Genomic DNA, 17,216 nt, shown 5'->3' with positions numbered 1-17,216 from the left:
AGAATTTATGTATTCGAATGATAACACTCTGTAAATAATAAGTTATGCCAGGATGAGACCGTGGTGAAAGTAGCAGGCATTTCCAGTTCTTCTGACAAACTACACAAACACTTGATATATTTTATTCTTTATATCAATCACTTTATCTGAAAGACCGCTTAACAAAATGATTATCAATATGTTGCAGATTTTGGAAGTGAAGCTTTAAGAGGAACATAGCTTCCCAGAGATCACGCAGAAAACCAGACCAAAATGAGAAGCCAGCTCTCCCGTGCTCCAGCATCATAGTCTACTCAATCATTAGTTTGCTACCACCATGTACATCACACAAAAAGAACTCAGAAATTTCCTTGTAGTATTCAGATGTACATTTTTCTAACAAAACAAAATAAAACAAAACAAAAAAAAAAAAAAGAAAAACAAACCCACAAACATCCTAGTAGTTAATTTTATTAAAACAGGATAATTTGAAATGAAAAAATGCATAACTTCTCCCGAAGAATTCTTATTTTAGGTACTTGCAACATCTTTAGTCATAGAGCACCTCAGTATATGCCTATTTGCAACATGCTCAGGAAATACAGATACAGTCTAGACTTAAAGAACAATGATAAACAGAAATTGAGTGCTTCACCCAAGTAACACACAAAACAGATTAATTTTATTGTTGTAGCATCCTGAAGTTATGGTATTTAGGGTTGTAAACTAATTGCAGTTAAACATTTCTATAATGTCATCTAATCCTCTTCAGAACAGTTTCAGGTGTTCAAACATTATCTGTTAAGGCAGTATAGCCATTGTCAGCCAGTGATTCATTGCCCTTTTCATTGATGCTAAGAGCCAGTAACAAGCTATATGTACTTGGCATGCATGTTAAAGTCACTTGGTCTGTTCAGTTTGGAGAAGAGAAGACTGAGAGGAGACTTCATCACAGTCTACAGCTTCCTCACGTGAGAAGGAGGAAGTCTAGGTGCCAGACTCTCTGGTGACCAATGACAGAACCTGAGGGAATGGCAGGAAGACATGCCAGAGGAGGTTTAGGCTGGATATTAGGAAAAGGTTCTTCACCCCCATTGTGGTGGATCACTGGAACAGGCTCTCCAGGGAGGTTGTCACAGCCTCAAGCCTAACAGTATTGACAAAGCAATTGGACAATGCACTCAGATACATGGTGTGAATTATGGAGTTGTCCTATGCAGGGACAGGAGTTGGACTCGATGATCCTTGTGGGTCCCTTCCAACTCAGGACATTCTATGATTCTATTTTCCAAAGTTATATGCTCATACAGTATGAAAAATAAATATATTTTGCTTTAGTAGAATAAAAAAAAAAAAATGTATTGATTATTTTAAAAATCTGATACAGTGAAAGGTATATTTATCATCAAAAGTACCAAAAAGCCATCTGTGGGAGGGAAGAGTTGCTATAATAGTCCATTAAATGTAGGAGAGAATTCCTAATGAGAGAGTTTTATTTATGTATCTCTGAATTCAGCTAAGAGCATGGGTATCTCCACATGCTGAAAAGATGCAGTAAGTAACCATAAATATGTCAACAGTTTGATCCTCTAGCAAGATCTTAGACATCACATGGAATAAACCATGTAAATACTGCACGTGCTGGTCTAAAATGACCAATCTGTAGCTTTTTTCCCTAGGAAAAAACATATTGTATTTGTACTCTTCTGATACTGCAGGATTTTTTGTTTGGTTTTGGTTGGTTGTTTTTGGTTTTTTGTTTGTTTTTTTCCCATTGGTGGTAGACTCTAATTTTATTGAAATGGATTACTATAAATTGCCTTACAAAACTGACTCTTTCATAAAAATAACTTTTTCACAATTACATTTTATCTTACCACTTTTACTGTGTTATTTACTTACGTAAGCTCTCAGTTAGTAAAAAAAATATAGAAATGTTTGGATGAATAAGTTTGACATCGTCAGCTGAACTTCCAGCAGGCTTAGTGGGTCAGAAAAGATAGCTTTTCCTACTTTAGAAACTATTGCAACACCTCCTGCAAAATTTTAAAAATAAATTTGTATAATTGTGGATCTGATTTAGCTTAACATGTAAGGCAGATTAGTTAATTAATTAATAAGTTAGGCATACCTGTAGTAGCAAAGCTTCATCAACCCTCAGGTCTGTTTCCTCGGTAACTTCTAACCATGCTGCTAGCAACGCCTTAATATGAGGTTAGGGAATTTGAGCTATAGAAGGATAAAAACAAAATCTGTGTCTGTGGAGCGATTGACCCTTATTACATCTGGAATCTTATTACTTCCATGAGTATTTCTTGGAACTTACTAAGAGTCTGAAATACAAATTGTCAGCTGGCATTCAATTCATTAAAACAACACAGATGAAATAATAACAATATCTTAGAAAGTTTCATTGAGATATTAGAATGAAGTATAATATTTATAAATAAATCACTGTAAGTAAATCAATAGTTATACCACCCTATGAAGAAATTCTAATCTACTCAGTCTTATACTAAATAATGAATTATTTAGCCTTACTTTGACTTGAAAGAATCCATCCACTTTGATGTTGTTTTCACACCCATCTTGTTCTATCATACCATCTTTCCAATATTTCTAAAATAAGAACTATTTTTACCAGGCATAGTTTTTAACAGAAATATGATCTATTTTTGCATTTGAAGCCAGCACAATAAATAGAAAAGTAATCAACAGTGCTCAGTTCTGCATTCTTTCTAGTAATCATGTGTCCCTAAAGTCACTGAAATACTTATCAACTGTGCTACTAAATTGGGTCATGTAATGTTAAAAACATCAAAGCTGGTCTTATATCCCCCAAAAATAATTCCCAAGAAATTCATATTATGTTTCTGTATAATTATAGCTTAAAAATACACACAAAATTCTGTCATCTTTTCCTCTGGGATGCCCTCAGGGCTTTGCAATGATCTCTGGATCTTGAAGTTGCTGTAATTTATATGAAGAAAAGTAATAACAGATTTCCTATAAAATGAATATAAAATCCGTTTCCTCTTTTTCACTTATGAATTTAGACCTTATGAATTTAGAATTTAAAAGGACTATTGTTAACATATTAAAATAATCTGACTCACAGAAATGATGAAGATATATATTTTAGCATTTCTTCTGCAGATATAATTTAATTTCCCCTGACTAGCAGGATTTTTCATAACTTCTTTTTTATTTTATCAGTTTGTTTGAATGTTATATGGTAGATGTCAAAATACTAAATAGCCACTTCATCTGCACTTGTACTACTGTCTGACAAAATGTAACTTTTACTTATATATTTTTTTTCCAAAGAAAACATCCCTCCCACTCTACGCTTTATTACATATATTTTTTTTTTCCTTTTTCTTTGAAAGACATCAGGGAATTTTAAAACATCATATTTTTTTCTATGAAAATATAGTAATACAAAAATAAGAGACATGCCTGGGTTATAGTGTTAGTTCTATAAATAGATTTAGGCCAATTTTCACAAGTATTCAGGAAGCTAATTCACAAATGGCCTCATGTAATTCTCATTGAAATCAATAGTAGCCTTTGGTAGGCTTTAAGACTAGTCTATTTAATCTTCCTGCATCTCAATTATACCCCTGTAAATGGAGGATATCTCCTTTACTCACAGAAGTGATGTGAGAATGAATGTTTAATAATTTATGAAGAGTCAGACAGTGCTCAGAGGTGGGTGGTAAAAGCAACCAGACAGCTCCATTTTATTTCTATTACTGAAAATACTGCACAAAGTCCAGCTCATCTAAGTTTTGTGCTCTGTCTGGGGAAAAAGGGGTGTCTTTTGAATAACCCTGAAAGAGTCCTATCACTTTTCTTTGACAGGGCAGAAAACTCATATGAATTGCAGGGACTGCTTCAAACCAGTGACTAAAGGGAAATTAAATATGTTAGGTGACATAGATCTCACATTTATGTTGACCCAGCCTTTCTATTATAATTTCTAATTATCTGTACATTTTGAGACTTGAGCCAGACTCCCTGACATGCCCTCAGTTCCGCCACTGTTGTAGCACTATTTCCACATGTAGTCATTGATGTGAAGTAGAAAAGGCTTTGTCTACACTGTTAAGTGCTACCAGAGACTATTCTCTGGCCCCGGTGGCAAACTATGCAGCAGAAATTTCAGCCAGATATCTAATCTCTCTCTCTCTCTGCAAACAAAGAATGGTTTCGTTCATTCTACTTACTCGGGGTCGTCCCTGGCTTTTGATATACTTTAGCTGTGGCTGCATATTTATCTGGATGAGTAGTAGCAGGCACAGGCCAAAGCCACGCCAAGTGCTATACCAAGAGTTCAGTGGTGCTCTGGACCAAATAGCAGAGCTCAAGAACGTGCCTTGTGCCTGTGCAGTTTACTGGCATAGCTGCACCCAGACTGCCCACAAAGCAACAAGACTGAGCAATTTCTGGCCTCAAACTGAGTATTGTTAGAGCTGCTAAACCATGGGACAAAACTGAAGTAGAGATTACAATTCTTCTCACAAAATTGTATTTTCTAGCATATTAATATGTTTACGTTACTGTACAGATTTAGTACATCTCAGTGATGACCTAGACCTCTTATTAAAACTGCTGAAATCACTCTTGCTCTTATACAGGGCTCTGAACTTGGCTTTTTATTGAATAACAGAAAACAAAGCACACTTTCTCATCCAGCGGCGCGAAAGGAGATTTTGATAAAGGTAGTACAATTAAAAATTAAGTGTTTAGCTAAGCAATCTACTAAAGCAGTTCAAAGAAAACTGCAGTTAAAAAACCAGAATTTTGATTACATTCAAATTAGAGCTAACAGAGTAATTCAATGTAGAATTCATTATAAAATAATAACGTAAATTGATAATATATTTAAACTTTTATATGACATGTAATTCTATACTAAATTAAAGACTGCTTTCATGAAAACCAGGTGTTCCACAGTGCTTATGGTCTGGTTACCTTTTAAAACAGCTGTATATCTGCACCTCTTTATCTTCATATATTTGTGTCTGATTTATTTCATTACTAACTTTACTGTTTACAAAGCTGCTTCTCTTTCAGGTAAATTTGTGGACCTAGTAGCCAGAATGAGAGATCTACAAATACCTCTATGCATCACCAAAAATGCTAGAACTTGATAAAGAGCATTCTGTAGCACTTTTGTTCAAATGAAACAGGCATAAGTTGATCAATAGTGTACTTAACAGTGACTAATTAAGCTGGCTGAATATAGCTATTAAGATTACAGAAAGTATTTAATCATAATATGATTAAATGACTGAGATTGTCCTAATGACTAGGTGTTAGTTGCAGAAAAGGACTACACTTAGATGGAGAAAGAAAAAGGAAATAAAATAAAATAAAATAAAATAAAATAAAATAATATAAAATAAAATAAGGAGAAGGGGAAAGGAAAGTGGAAGGGTAAGACAAAGGGGAAAGGAAAGCATGGTTTTTTATCTAAACTAAACAAATAAGATGTATATTATATCATTCTCAGTTTGATCCAATCTTAATTTCCAAACTCATGAATTTACATATACACTTCTGTAGTCTTGTAAATTGCTTATGTTTTTGAAATAATCTGCTTTTATTCTGTCTCCTATTACTGTACTTTTAATAGTATTTCTCCATGACTGACTGACAATTACTTGCACCATGAGATGACAAGGAACTCTCATGGCCTCTGAGCATACTGTCATTGTACTGCTTGCTGCTTGTTGCACAGATTCCATAATATATATGTATCTCCCTGGCATCATTACTAGCTTTCTTCAGTGATACAGAAATTCTAGGGCATGTGGTAAGGTTAAATTACCCTCAGTTAATAACCACTTTTAGGTTGTTTCTTTTTGTACATACGCACAGTAACTGGTCCCTTAATGCATCATTTAAGCTCTCTGAACTGGCAATGCTCTGTTAATTTTCTTAATTCAGCCACTTCAAAAAAAATTATGAAAGTGGAAATGGTCTGAAGTCATCAGTAGTTTAGGGGCTAGGTAATTTTATGCAGTTTCCACAATTCATGTAAATGTTTTCTCAATTGGTTTAACAGAAACTCTTAGCTTATACAACAGCTTAAAAAGGTTAACCACCATTACCCCTGCTAAAAACACAAAGATTTTTTGTAATTTAGGATGTTAGTTAGTTCATATTGCCTGAAGCCCGAGATACAGGTGGGTCAGTCCTCTGTTGAGCTATCAAACAATATCATTTCCCCCAAGCCAGACATTCACCTTTTTTCTTTTTTAAACAAGCAATTTACTCACAGTCCCAGTAGCTACATAATCTTTTTTTTGTTTTTCATATGTTTTTTGCTAGGCTTTAATCACTCTCTATTTTACAATGTTTTACAGGAGTCCATTTTTATCACCAATGTTAAGTTCTTTGCCATTGGCTTAACAACGGTATTATGAAGAAATGCTGAAGTAACCATAGTAAAAAAAATCTGCAAATAAACACCAACTTCTTTTGCATCCAGCTTATAAAGAACTTATCCTTTGTGTATTTTTTAACAGTCCCTGAGCACATTTCAATTTTATAGATTCCAGACAGCTAAACGTGAGGCATTGTAGTATATCTGTGGTAATTTCCTCTGTTTATACATTATATGCTTTACAGTGCAACATTTTACCATGTGTAGCATAAAAAAAAGATTTATTCATTCCTCTTACAGGATAAAGATACAGGTATTATTTGGAATGCATTGTGCCTGTCCATACTTATATTAGCTCTGTACTCCCTAGTTAGTAATCTAGAAAAAACCAGCTGAATACTTAGAATATTAGAAAAAGAAAATTTTCCTGTTTTTATAGGTGTAGTTATTTGGGTAACTAGTTCTTATTTTTCTTTTAAATAAAAAAACCTTCAGAGTTTCTAATTTTTAGCTTGGTTTCTATGGAAACAAGTTGTGTGATCATTCAGTCTCTATTGTGATCACTTTGATTTTCTGTCTCTTTTTTAACTGCTTTAGATCATTAGTCAGATTCTTCGAAACTTAGCAGATAAATTATAAGAGATCTGCCCAATATATTATCTGATAAAAAGGATATGGACATTCTTCCCAGAGCTCTCCTAACAACAGTTTTTTTCATCTCCAGCAACTGAAAGGAAGGTTTCTTTAGGCTCACAAACTAGTCAAGTGGCAGAAGATGTTGACATTGACAGCAAATGTATGCTTTTTCCTAGCTTGCAAGTCCTAGCAAAGTAAAGACAGCAGGAAGTTATTAAGATTAATAATAAAAGGGTGATTGCAGATTACTGCAGGTATGGATTTGGGAAAACAAACAAACAACAGAGTTAGCTGAGGTTATTATGATTAAACTACTAGCCATAAAATAAATGCTTCACTTAGCTCTAATGTTCTGAAAACTACTTAGAATTTTCAATTTTTCCTTTTAGGTTATTGTAGAAATATGTGAGATGGAATAATGGACTTACATTAACTCTTATGAGGCAAATTGAACAAAGTAAAATAAACTTTTCATTTAAAAGCCCCATTTGTAAGCCTTTATTAAAAGTTCTTTACCTCACAGTGCCTGAGACAAGAATCGGGAACAGGTACCAACAAAGACTGAGAATACCTTAGCTTCCCTGTTAATTCAATGGTATTAAATCACTCACAGGAAAATTCCCTCATGATCATATGAATCATAGAATCATGAATCATAGAACTATTTTGGTTGGAAGAGGCCCTCCAGATCATCAAGTCCAACCATAACCTAAATCTAGCACTAAACCATGTCCCTAAGAACCTCATCTACACCTCCAAGGATGGTGAATCAACCACTTCCCTGGGCAGCCTATTCCATTGCTTCACAACCCTTTCTGTGAACAGAAATTTTAAGTAATAGAATAAAAATACCATGAGCAACTAAATATTCATATTCAGGCAAAGAACATCCCACAGTTCACCCCAAGACAAACATGTATTCACAACTTAATGAAAATTGTAAGTTGTGCAGTTCAAACAGTGTTCTATTTCATTTTTCTAGTTATGGCTAATCCTGCCTCCCTAAATTTCTATCATACTAAATATCATAATGCTTAAATATATTAATATGTTGTAATAAAATATGATACCAAAATCTGTTTTCAACTATAAACTCTTAGATAAATATTAATTAAAACAGTTTTCAAAACTCAGGACAATTGATAGAAGCTTTTCCAATATTAAGCCAGCAGCACTTAATTCTTTGTAAATAATGAGTGGCAAATCAGGAGCAGGAAGATAGAAAAGATGGACTTTGAAAAAAAGAACGGTGATATTTTAATTTTATTAAACTAAAACCCCAAAATTAATGAAGGCAATATCCACTGAGAAACAAGAAACTCCACATAAATTCAAAAAGTTTTATCTGTTGTAGATTAAATTGGATATCCAAATAGATACAGCTCCCACTCTGTCTAATGTGCTTCTCCATGGCCAGTGTCACAATTTTAGCTGGTTTTGTTTTTAATCTCTCTTTTTAAATCATATATCTTGCCAGACCAGACAACAGGTTATTTTTCTGTATATGCCCTAACTTTCGTACTGTTTTATTTTCTTGAATAAGTATATTATTTCATATTTAATTTTAACATCATTATCTGTGACCATTGTCCTTTTTATGATTCTGAAATCATTATTTTAAACAATTTTGATCATACTGTATTTCAGTATGAGTATTTTCATTGAAAAAAAGTTTTATATATATATATTTTTATAAATGTGTGTACAATGCAATTACAAATAATTATCGTAAGATTATTAGTTAAAATCTATAAAAATATTAATGAAGTTAGTAATCTTCTAACTCCTCTACTTTATACTGAAAGAGAAAGAAAGGACGTAGATATATGTACATGAATACATAGATATCTTTGTAACAACTTTTATCCTGATAAAGCTGAAAACATTCTTCAAAACATTTCTAATTTTCTTATTAGTAAATAAGCATTTTACACTGGGCGTAGAACCTAGGCATGGCAAAAGCTACCCCAATATTCATATATCAAATATACCTTAATTTTTAGTTTGGGAATAAGTTCTGTTGTTCACAGAATATACAGCTATAAATTTGATTATAATCATTCTTACAGTAGTAACATTTTCAATAGCTTAGACACTTATTGAAAGACTAACAGACAGACTGGCCCGTTAGCCACAGTTAAAACAGCATTTCTTCTTCACTGCTGGCACAGACAAGCAGGGTACTGAAAGAAATTACTTTTCCTCACTAATAGGTATCCATGACCCTGCTGCCTGCATGTTCAGAAAGCTTCCCTTCTGCAGCCCTGCTCCCTGCTGCTAGAGATGAAGGAAGAGGATCTGTGGGACACTGTCAGAGCTTTCTGCCCTTCTCACACTTCTACCAGCCATCTCAGCCTGCCCAGGTGTATTTGTAAGACTGAAGTAAGAGGTGATATGGCAAGCAACTGCATGGGCTATGGAGTTTGTCCTTTTTCAGAGCCCTAACCTACTTCTTAAAACAAACAAACAAACAAAAAAAAAAACCACACAAAAAAACCACACAAACCAACCAAACCAAACAAATAAAACCCATTAAGTTTGTATAACCTGCTAATTCAGCCCTAATTCTACAGTTCCATACTACATTAAAAAAAAAAAAAAAAAAAGGAAAAAAAAAAGTATGCCTTCAGGTATTGAATTTCCTATCCATGGCTGCTTAATGTTTCTCTACCTTGTCTGTCCTTTACTCCTGCCCACCTCTCACTACAATAGCTTCAATGATGATCTGACACCAGGCAGTGCAAGAAATTCTGTGGGAGTGCTGTCTGGGCAGAAAGTGCACCAGGGAGTCTCTCTGATGCTGAGGTCTCACAGCTGAGATCCCCCATCTCTCCTTACTTGGATAATCAATATAGGCATCTCTGCTCAAGGCCACCAATTTGCACCAGGCTTTCAGCTATTTATTTCCCTTTGAGACTTATAGGTATTTGTGAAACTTAAGAATCTTGATAATGGATCAAAAGTTTTTAGGCACAGATGTGACAACAGATGGACTACAAGACTTTGGGGTTTGTTTGTTTGTTATTTTAGTTTTTTTTCGCAGGTTTTGGTTTATTGTTTTTCTTTTTCATTAGAAGAATAGTATAATATTATAACATTACGTCTCAGTCCCCGAATTCTGTTTTTACCTGCCATGTTCATGCTGTCATAAAAAGAAACAAACAAAACACAAAACAAAACAAACTTATGACAACCCATGTCTTGTCATTTGCCTCGGATATATAGAACAACAGTCAATTCCAGAGCTGAAGATATCTCACTGGGGACATTATTGTGCCTTTTCCTACTTGAAACATTTAGAGATTGTGGGGTCTAATTTTAGATGCTCAGGACCTAAATCATTAGGTTTAAAAATGGTCAAAGAATACAATTTTTAGTCTATTCAGAAATCCATCTTTGACTGAAAAGCAGAGGGATTGTTTGCTTTTCATGTGAAATTCATTATCCAAGAAGCTATATTTTTAATTACATAAGCCTTTGGATTTGTCTAAGAGACCAGCACTTCATAAAAAAGTTAGAGCAGCGTGAAATGCACAGTTTCTTAGCATCACTATTTCTTTGTCAGATATGTAAAATGCATATAAAATGTAGCTTAAAATGGAAAAAAAAAATTCTATAAATAAGATAATGTCCTAATCAAATTACATGAAACTGAATACCACAAAGAAAGTTACCTTCAGTTTTAATAATGAAGTTGACGCTGTTGTTTCATAATGACGGCAATATAGAATTTTTGAGAGCTAACAGGTACATCCTTGACCAAAAGGAATATGTAAGAAAAAATCTCTCTCTATATATATATATATTTTTATTCTATTTTGGTGTCCTTTTGTATTAATGGGAATAAAAGTTTTTAAAAACTGGCCTCTTCTCAGTTATTGAATAGTTCAGACTCCAAAATGCTGAACTTACATACCTGCACATGGTTGCATTAATTAAAAAGAAAAGCATATTTGGAGTTCTTTGTGAACTACTCTTCCCTAATAGACAGTCTAAGAATGAGCTAATATTTGCACTACATTTTAAATACCAATGCTTATCTACAAATTTGATTAGAAAGAAGAAAGAACTGAATCTGTAGTGAGATGCTTTCCTTTAACACTTTGAAAAGCCCTCAGTTTGACAAGCCAGTAGAAACATGTTCTGCAACCAAAAATAGTACTAAATAATGTTTGTTATCTATCCCAATAAGGTTAAGTTTACATTTTTAATATTGTACTGTGTTTGCGTGGCAAGGTTTTGGTAACAGGGAGGCTGCAGGTGTAGATTCTATGAGAAAGTGCCAGAAGTTACCCCCACGTCTGATGGAATCAATGCCAGACGGCTCTGAGGAGGGCCTGGAGCTGCTGAAGGCTGAGCCCATCAGCAGCAGTGGTAGCACTTCTGGGATAACATAGTTAAAAAGGAGGAAAAAACCTGTTGCACAACAGCAGCTGAGAGAGATAAATGAGAATATGTGAAAGAAACAATTATGCAGACACGAAGATCAGTGAAGAAGGAGGGGCAGGAGATGCTCCAGGTACTGGAGCAGAGATTCCTCTGCAGATCATGGTGAAGACCATGGTGAGGCAGGTTGTCCTTCTGCAACCCATGGAGGTCCCCAGTAGAGCAGACACCTACCTGTATCCCGTGAAGTACCCCACACTAGAGCAGGTGGATGCACTTGAAAGCGGCTGTGACATCATGGAGACTCCACGCTGGAGTAAGATCCTGGTAGGACCTCTGGACCCATAGAGAGCTGAGCCCACACTGAAACAGGTTTGCTGGCAGGACTTGTGACCCCATGGGGGACCCATGCTGGAGCAGTTTGTGAAAAACTGCATCCCATGGGAAGGGGTCATGTTGGATAAATTCATGGAGAACTGTCTCCAGTGGGAGGCACACCACACTGGGCAGGAGGAGAGTCTGAGGAGAAAGGAGCAGTATAGACAACATTTGACGAACTGACCACAACCCCCATTCCGTGCCCCCCCGCGCTGTTCAAAGGGAGGAAGCAGAGAATTTGGGAGTGAAACTGAGCATAGGAGGGGTGCGATGAAGGTGTTTAAAGATTATGATTTTATTTATAATGGAAAGGGTTGTCAGGCATTGGAATGGGCTGCCCAGGGAAGTGGTGGAGTCACCATCCCTGGAGGTTTTTAAAAGGTGATTAGACAAGATTCTTAGGGACAAGGATTAGTGCTAGAGTTAGGTTAGGTTATGGTTGGACTCAGTGATCCTGAGGGTCTCTTCCTACTGAAATTATTATATGATTATATGATTTTTTTTTTCTCTCTATCCAGCTGAGGAGGGGAAGTGATAGAAGAGCTTGGTGGGCACTGGCATCCAGGCAGGGTCAACCCACCATGGATACACTATACTAGCTTCCAAATTTTCTATTGGCAGAAAAAGAACTTCAGACAGAAATTACGTGCTGAAACTTTCTAACCACTTAGAATTATAGCAATAGGATTAAATAATTTCTTCCCTCTCTAGAAATATTCAAAATGATTTCACAATTAAATATTTAAAGTTTCTTTGTAGTGTTCCATTGGAAGCTATTACTAATGATGGAACAGTGTGAGTGCCTTTTCTGCCATTAAATAACATTACAGTTAAAAAGAACCAAATCAAGTATGTTTCATTTGTAAAACTTTTCACTTTTTCTTATGTAGAAGACAAACTATTTCTTATTTATAATATACCCATGCAAGATCCTATGCTAAAGTTAGAAGCATTGTTTCAGGTCCATTAGTGCTAAGTTTCATTTTTCAAGGTCTCTCAGGGCAGCTAAAATAATCGCAAACCTTGAAGACATACGCTTCTAATGAAGTCTTTTTCATAACCTCAGAGCTATGTTCTTCCACCCCTTTGACAAAAAGTAATTACTTTCTTTATTTTACCCAAAGGCTAAACTTCTAACATAGGAAGAAAAGGGAAAGAAGGGGAAGCAAGAGAATACACATTGAATTAAAAGTGTATAATTGATAAAAATAAAATATTACTTACAAGTAAGTCTGCAAATTCTGAAATCAGTCATATACCCACCAAAAAAAAGGTAAAAGTAGAATTATTTGGTGTTTTTTGCCAAAAAACACTGTTTTTAAAGACATCCAAAACTGACACATCTAAATAACTGTTCATTTTTATTATAATCAAAGTGAATTATTCATGTCAGCAATAATGACTGTAGTTTTAGAACAAAGTAGGCTGGAGTTCTGTTGAATAATAGGTGCACTTTTGTCATAACAGATGTTACAGTCTGACATAAAGTTTCCAGTGCTGAATTTTTATTAATATTATTTTGACAGTTTTTGTCTTTATACTGTATTTATAAGAAGCTGGATTCTTGTTTCACTTTTGTCTTTCCTCAATACCTCAAAAGTGATTCCAAATTGTCATAGTATTTAGGTGGGGTGGGTGCAAGAACAGACCACACTAATCTATAATATATAATCTAAAATGGATTCAGTAAACAGAATAGGTATAATATGTGATTACTGATTTTTATTTTGAGATTTCTGCCCTGTGCTGCACACAAACAAACCCCTCTCGTCCAGTTTAGAGCAGTACCACAGACCAGAGAAGCAGGACTCTTGCTCCAGGGTCAAGGTGCCAAGCCCTGACTGGTGGCTGCACTCCTATGCCAAACAACTCCCCATTGAGCTCAGTGTTCCCCATGCTGCCAGACACATCAACTTGTGTTCCCCTGTACTCCTGCCTTTCAAAGCCTTTGTGTGTGGGATTTTTTTGTTTGGTTGGTTTGGGGTTTTGTTTTGTGGGGTTTTGGTTGGTTTTATATTTTGTTTGTTGTTGTTGTTGTTTGTTTGTTTGTCTGTTTGTTTTTAGTATCAGCTCACTGATTTAAGCCACCACTGACATCAATAATTAGTGATCCTCATTGGGTCTGTATCACCCTGTGGTCTCCTTCCTCAAACGTGTTGGAAAAGTCTGCAGTTTCTTTATTGCCTTGTTTTCCAGCTCATAGCAAGTCAATCTATGCAGAGCTGGGCAGATCTAGTCAAAGTCTTATATTTTTGGATGGTTCTTCTGGGTAGGCTTCATCTCATAAAACTAGCACTGAAAGCTGTTTTATTCTTCACAGCTTGTGTAGACTGCAGAGTATATTAGTTAAATGAGAAACATGAAATGAAACCACCATCAGACAATCCTTTATCTGCACAACAAGGTCATGTCTTTGTTCAGAGGAACACAGTACTCCAAAGAAGCTGGGAATTCAACTGGTTTAATTAAACAAATACTAAAACCTTTTGTTGAAATTAATTCCAATCTAGACCTATGTACTGAGCTTTAAATCAATTTAAAATCATCTAGAGTCATCCTGGATAAATAGGGTCTGAGTCTAGCCGTGCTGCTTCCACAGCATTCCCAGAGCTCAGATTACATTTGGAAACAAAGTTCATGAGGATATTTAGCATCTTCATTAATAAAAGGATTTAGCCAACTTGTAAGGCAAACAAGTCCCTCAGCAATATGGATAGAATACTGGTTATTGAGAGACAGTATAATTTCTTTACTGTATTTAAAATACAGTTTCATCATTGCATAGCATCTAGTGAGAAATTCCAAAATAAGACCAGGAAGAAATCAGAAGGCAATTTAATGTGCTCCTTTTAACATCTGTCCAATCAGCACATTATTTTGGTTCATAGTTTACTGTTATCAGGTACCCCAGCTCTTATGCACACAGCCCTACTACATTTCTGTTGAATTAATAAAAAGCCCTATCATAAACCTGGTCAAATAGCTCAATATCTTTCTATTTTGGATCTCTACCTTAAAGAACTAAACCTGCAGTTGTTGCTGTCACAGAAACATGGTGGGATGACTCGTACAACTGGAGTGCTGCATTGGATGGCTATAAACCCTTCAAAAGGTTCAGGCAAGGAAGGAGAGGCAGTGGTGTAGCCCTGGATGTTAGGAAGTGTTTTGATTGTCTGGAGCTTAATGATGGTGATGATAGGGTTGAGTATTTATGGGTGAGAATAAGCGGGAAGACCAACACAGCTGATATCATGGTGGAAGTCTGTTAGAAACCATCCAGCCAGGATGAAGAGGCATACAAAATATTCTATAAGCATTTGGGAGAAGTCTCACAATCTCTAGCCCTTGTTCTTATGGGGACTTCAGCTTACCAGATGTCTGCTGGAAATACAACATGGCAGAGAGGAAACAGTCTAGGAGGTTCCTGGAGTGTGTGGAAGATAGCTTCCTGAAACAGCTGATGAGTGAGTCAACTAGGCAAGGTGCCCTGCTGGACCTGTTGTTCATGAACAGAGAACAACTTTGTGGGTGATGTGATTATTGAAGGCCATCTTGGGCATAGTGACCATGAAATGGTAGAGTTTTCAGTTCTTGGAGAAGTAAGGAGGTGGGACAGCAGAACTGCTACCTTGGACTTCCGGATGTCAGACTTTGACCAGTTTAGGAGACAGGTTGACATAGTCCTTTGGGAGACAGTCTTGAAAGACAAAGGAGTCCAGGAAGGCTAGACGTGCTTCAAGAGGGAAATCTTGACAGTGCAGCAGCAGACCATGCCCATGTGCCAAAAGACAATCCAGCTGGGAAGAAGATCAGCCTGGCTGAACAGAGAGCTTTGGCTGGAACTCAGGAAAGAAAAAAAAAAAAAAAAAAAGGAGAGTTTAGAAACTTTGGAAGAAGGGACAAGAAACTCAGGAGGACCGCAAAGATATTGTGAGGTTATGCAGGGAGAAAATTAGAAGGGCCAAAGCCCAACTAGAGCTTAATCTGGCAATTACCATAAAAGACAATAAAAAATGTTTCTAGAAATACATTACCAATGAAAGGAGGGGTAAGGAGAATCTCGATCCTTTAGTGGATGAGAGGGGAAACACAGTAACAAAGAATTCCTTCTTTGCCTCAGTCTTTAACAGTAAGGCCTGTTGTTCTCCAGATACCCACTCCCCTGAGCTAGAAGACAGGGAAGGGGAGCAGAATGAAGCCCAAATAATCCAAGGGGAAATCGTTAACAACCTACTACACCACTTAGATACACACAAGTCTATGGGGCCAGATGGGGTCCATCCAAGAGTACTGAGAGTGCTGGCTATCATGCTCACCAAGCCACATTCAGTTATTTATCAGCAGTCCTGGCTAACCAGGGAGGTCTCAGTTCACTGGAGGTTAGCAAATGTGACATTCATCTACAAGAAGGGTTGGAAGGAGGATCTGGAGAACTACAGACCTGTCAATCTGACATCGGTGCTGAGGAAAGTTATGGAGAAGATCATCTTGAGTGTCAATACATGGCATGTACAGAACAACCATCAGGCCCAGTAAACATGGATTTATGAGAATCAAGTTCTACTTGACCAACCTGATCTCCTTCTATAAAAAACTTCCCCAACTAGTAGGTGAGAGAAAGGCTGTGAATGTTGTATACTTAGACTTCAGTAAAGCCTTTGACACTGTATCCCACAGCATTCTCCTGGAGAAACTGGCAGTTCATGGCTTGGACAGGTGTGCTCTTCACTGGATAAAGAACTGGCTGGATAACCAGCCCCAAAGAGTCGTGGTGAATGGCATCAAATTCAATTGGTGGCCAGTGATGAGTGGTGTTCCCCAGGGCTCATCACTGGGGCCTGTTCACTTTAATATCTTTATCAATGGTCTGGACAAGGTGATCAAGTGCACCCTCAGTAAGTTTGCAGATGACACCAAATTTTTTGGAATGTTGAACTGCTGGAGGGTAAGAAGGCACTTCAGAGGGATCTGGACATGTTGGATCATCGAACTGAAGCCAATTGTATGAGATTCAACAAGGCCAAGAGGTACATCCTGCACTTGGGTGACAACAACCCCAGACAGTGCTACAGGCTTGGGGAAAAGTGACTGAAAAGTGGGTGGAAAAGCACCTGCAAGTGTTGGTCAGCATTTGGCTGAATATGAGCCAGCAGTGAGCCCACGTGGACAAAAAGACTGATAGCATCCTGGCTTATATCAATGATAGTGTGGTCAGTAGGAGTAGGGAAGTGATCCTTCCCCTGTGCTTGACACTGGTGAGGCCACCCCTTGACTACTGTGTTTAGTTTTGGGTCCTCACTACAAGAAAGACATTGAGATGCTGGAGAGAGTTCAGAGGAGAGCAACAAAGCTGATGAGAGGCCTGGAGCACAGGTCTTATTAGGAGCAGCTGAGGGAACTGGGGTGGTTTAGCCTGGAGAGAAGGAGGCTGTAGGGAGACTTT

This window comes from Nesoenas mayeri, assembly GCF_963082525.1.
Source record: "Nesoenas mayeri genome assembly, chromosome: 3".
Taxonomy (NCBI): Eukaryota; Metazoa; Chordata; class Aves; order Columbiformes; family Columbidae; genus Nesoenas; species Nesoenas mayeri.
This window is presented reverse-complemented; position numbering follows the sequence as displayed.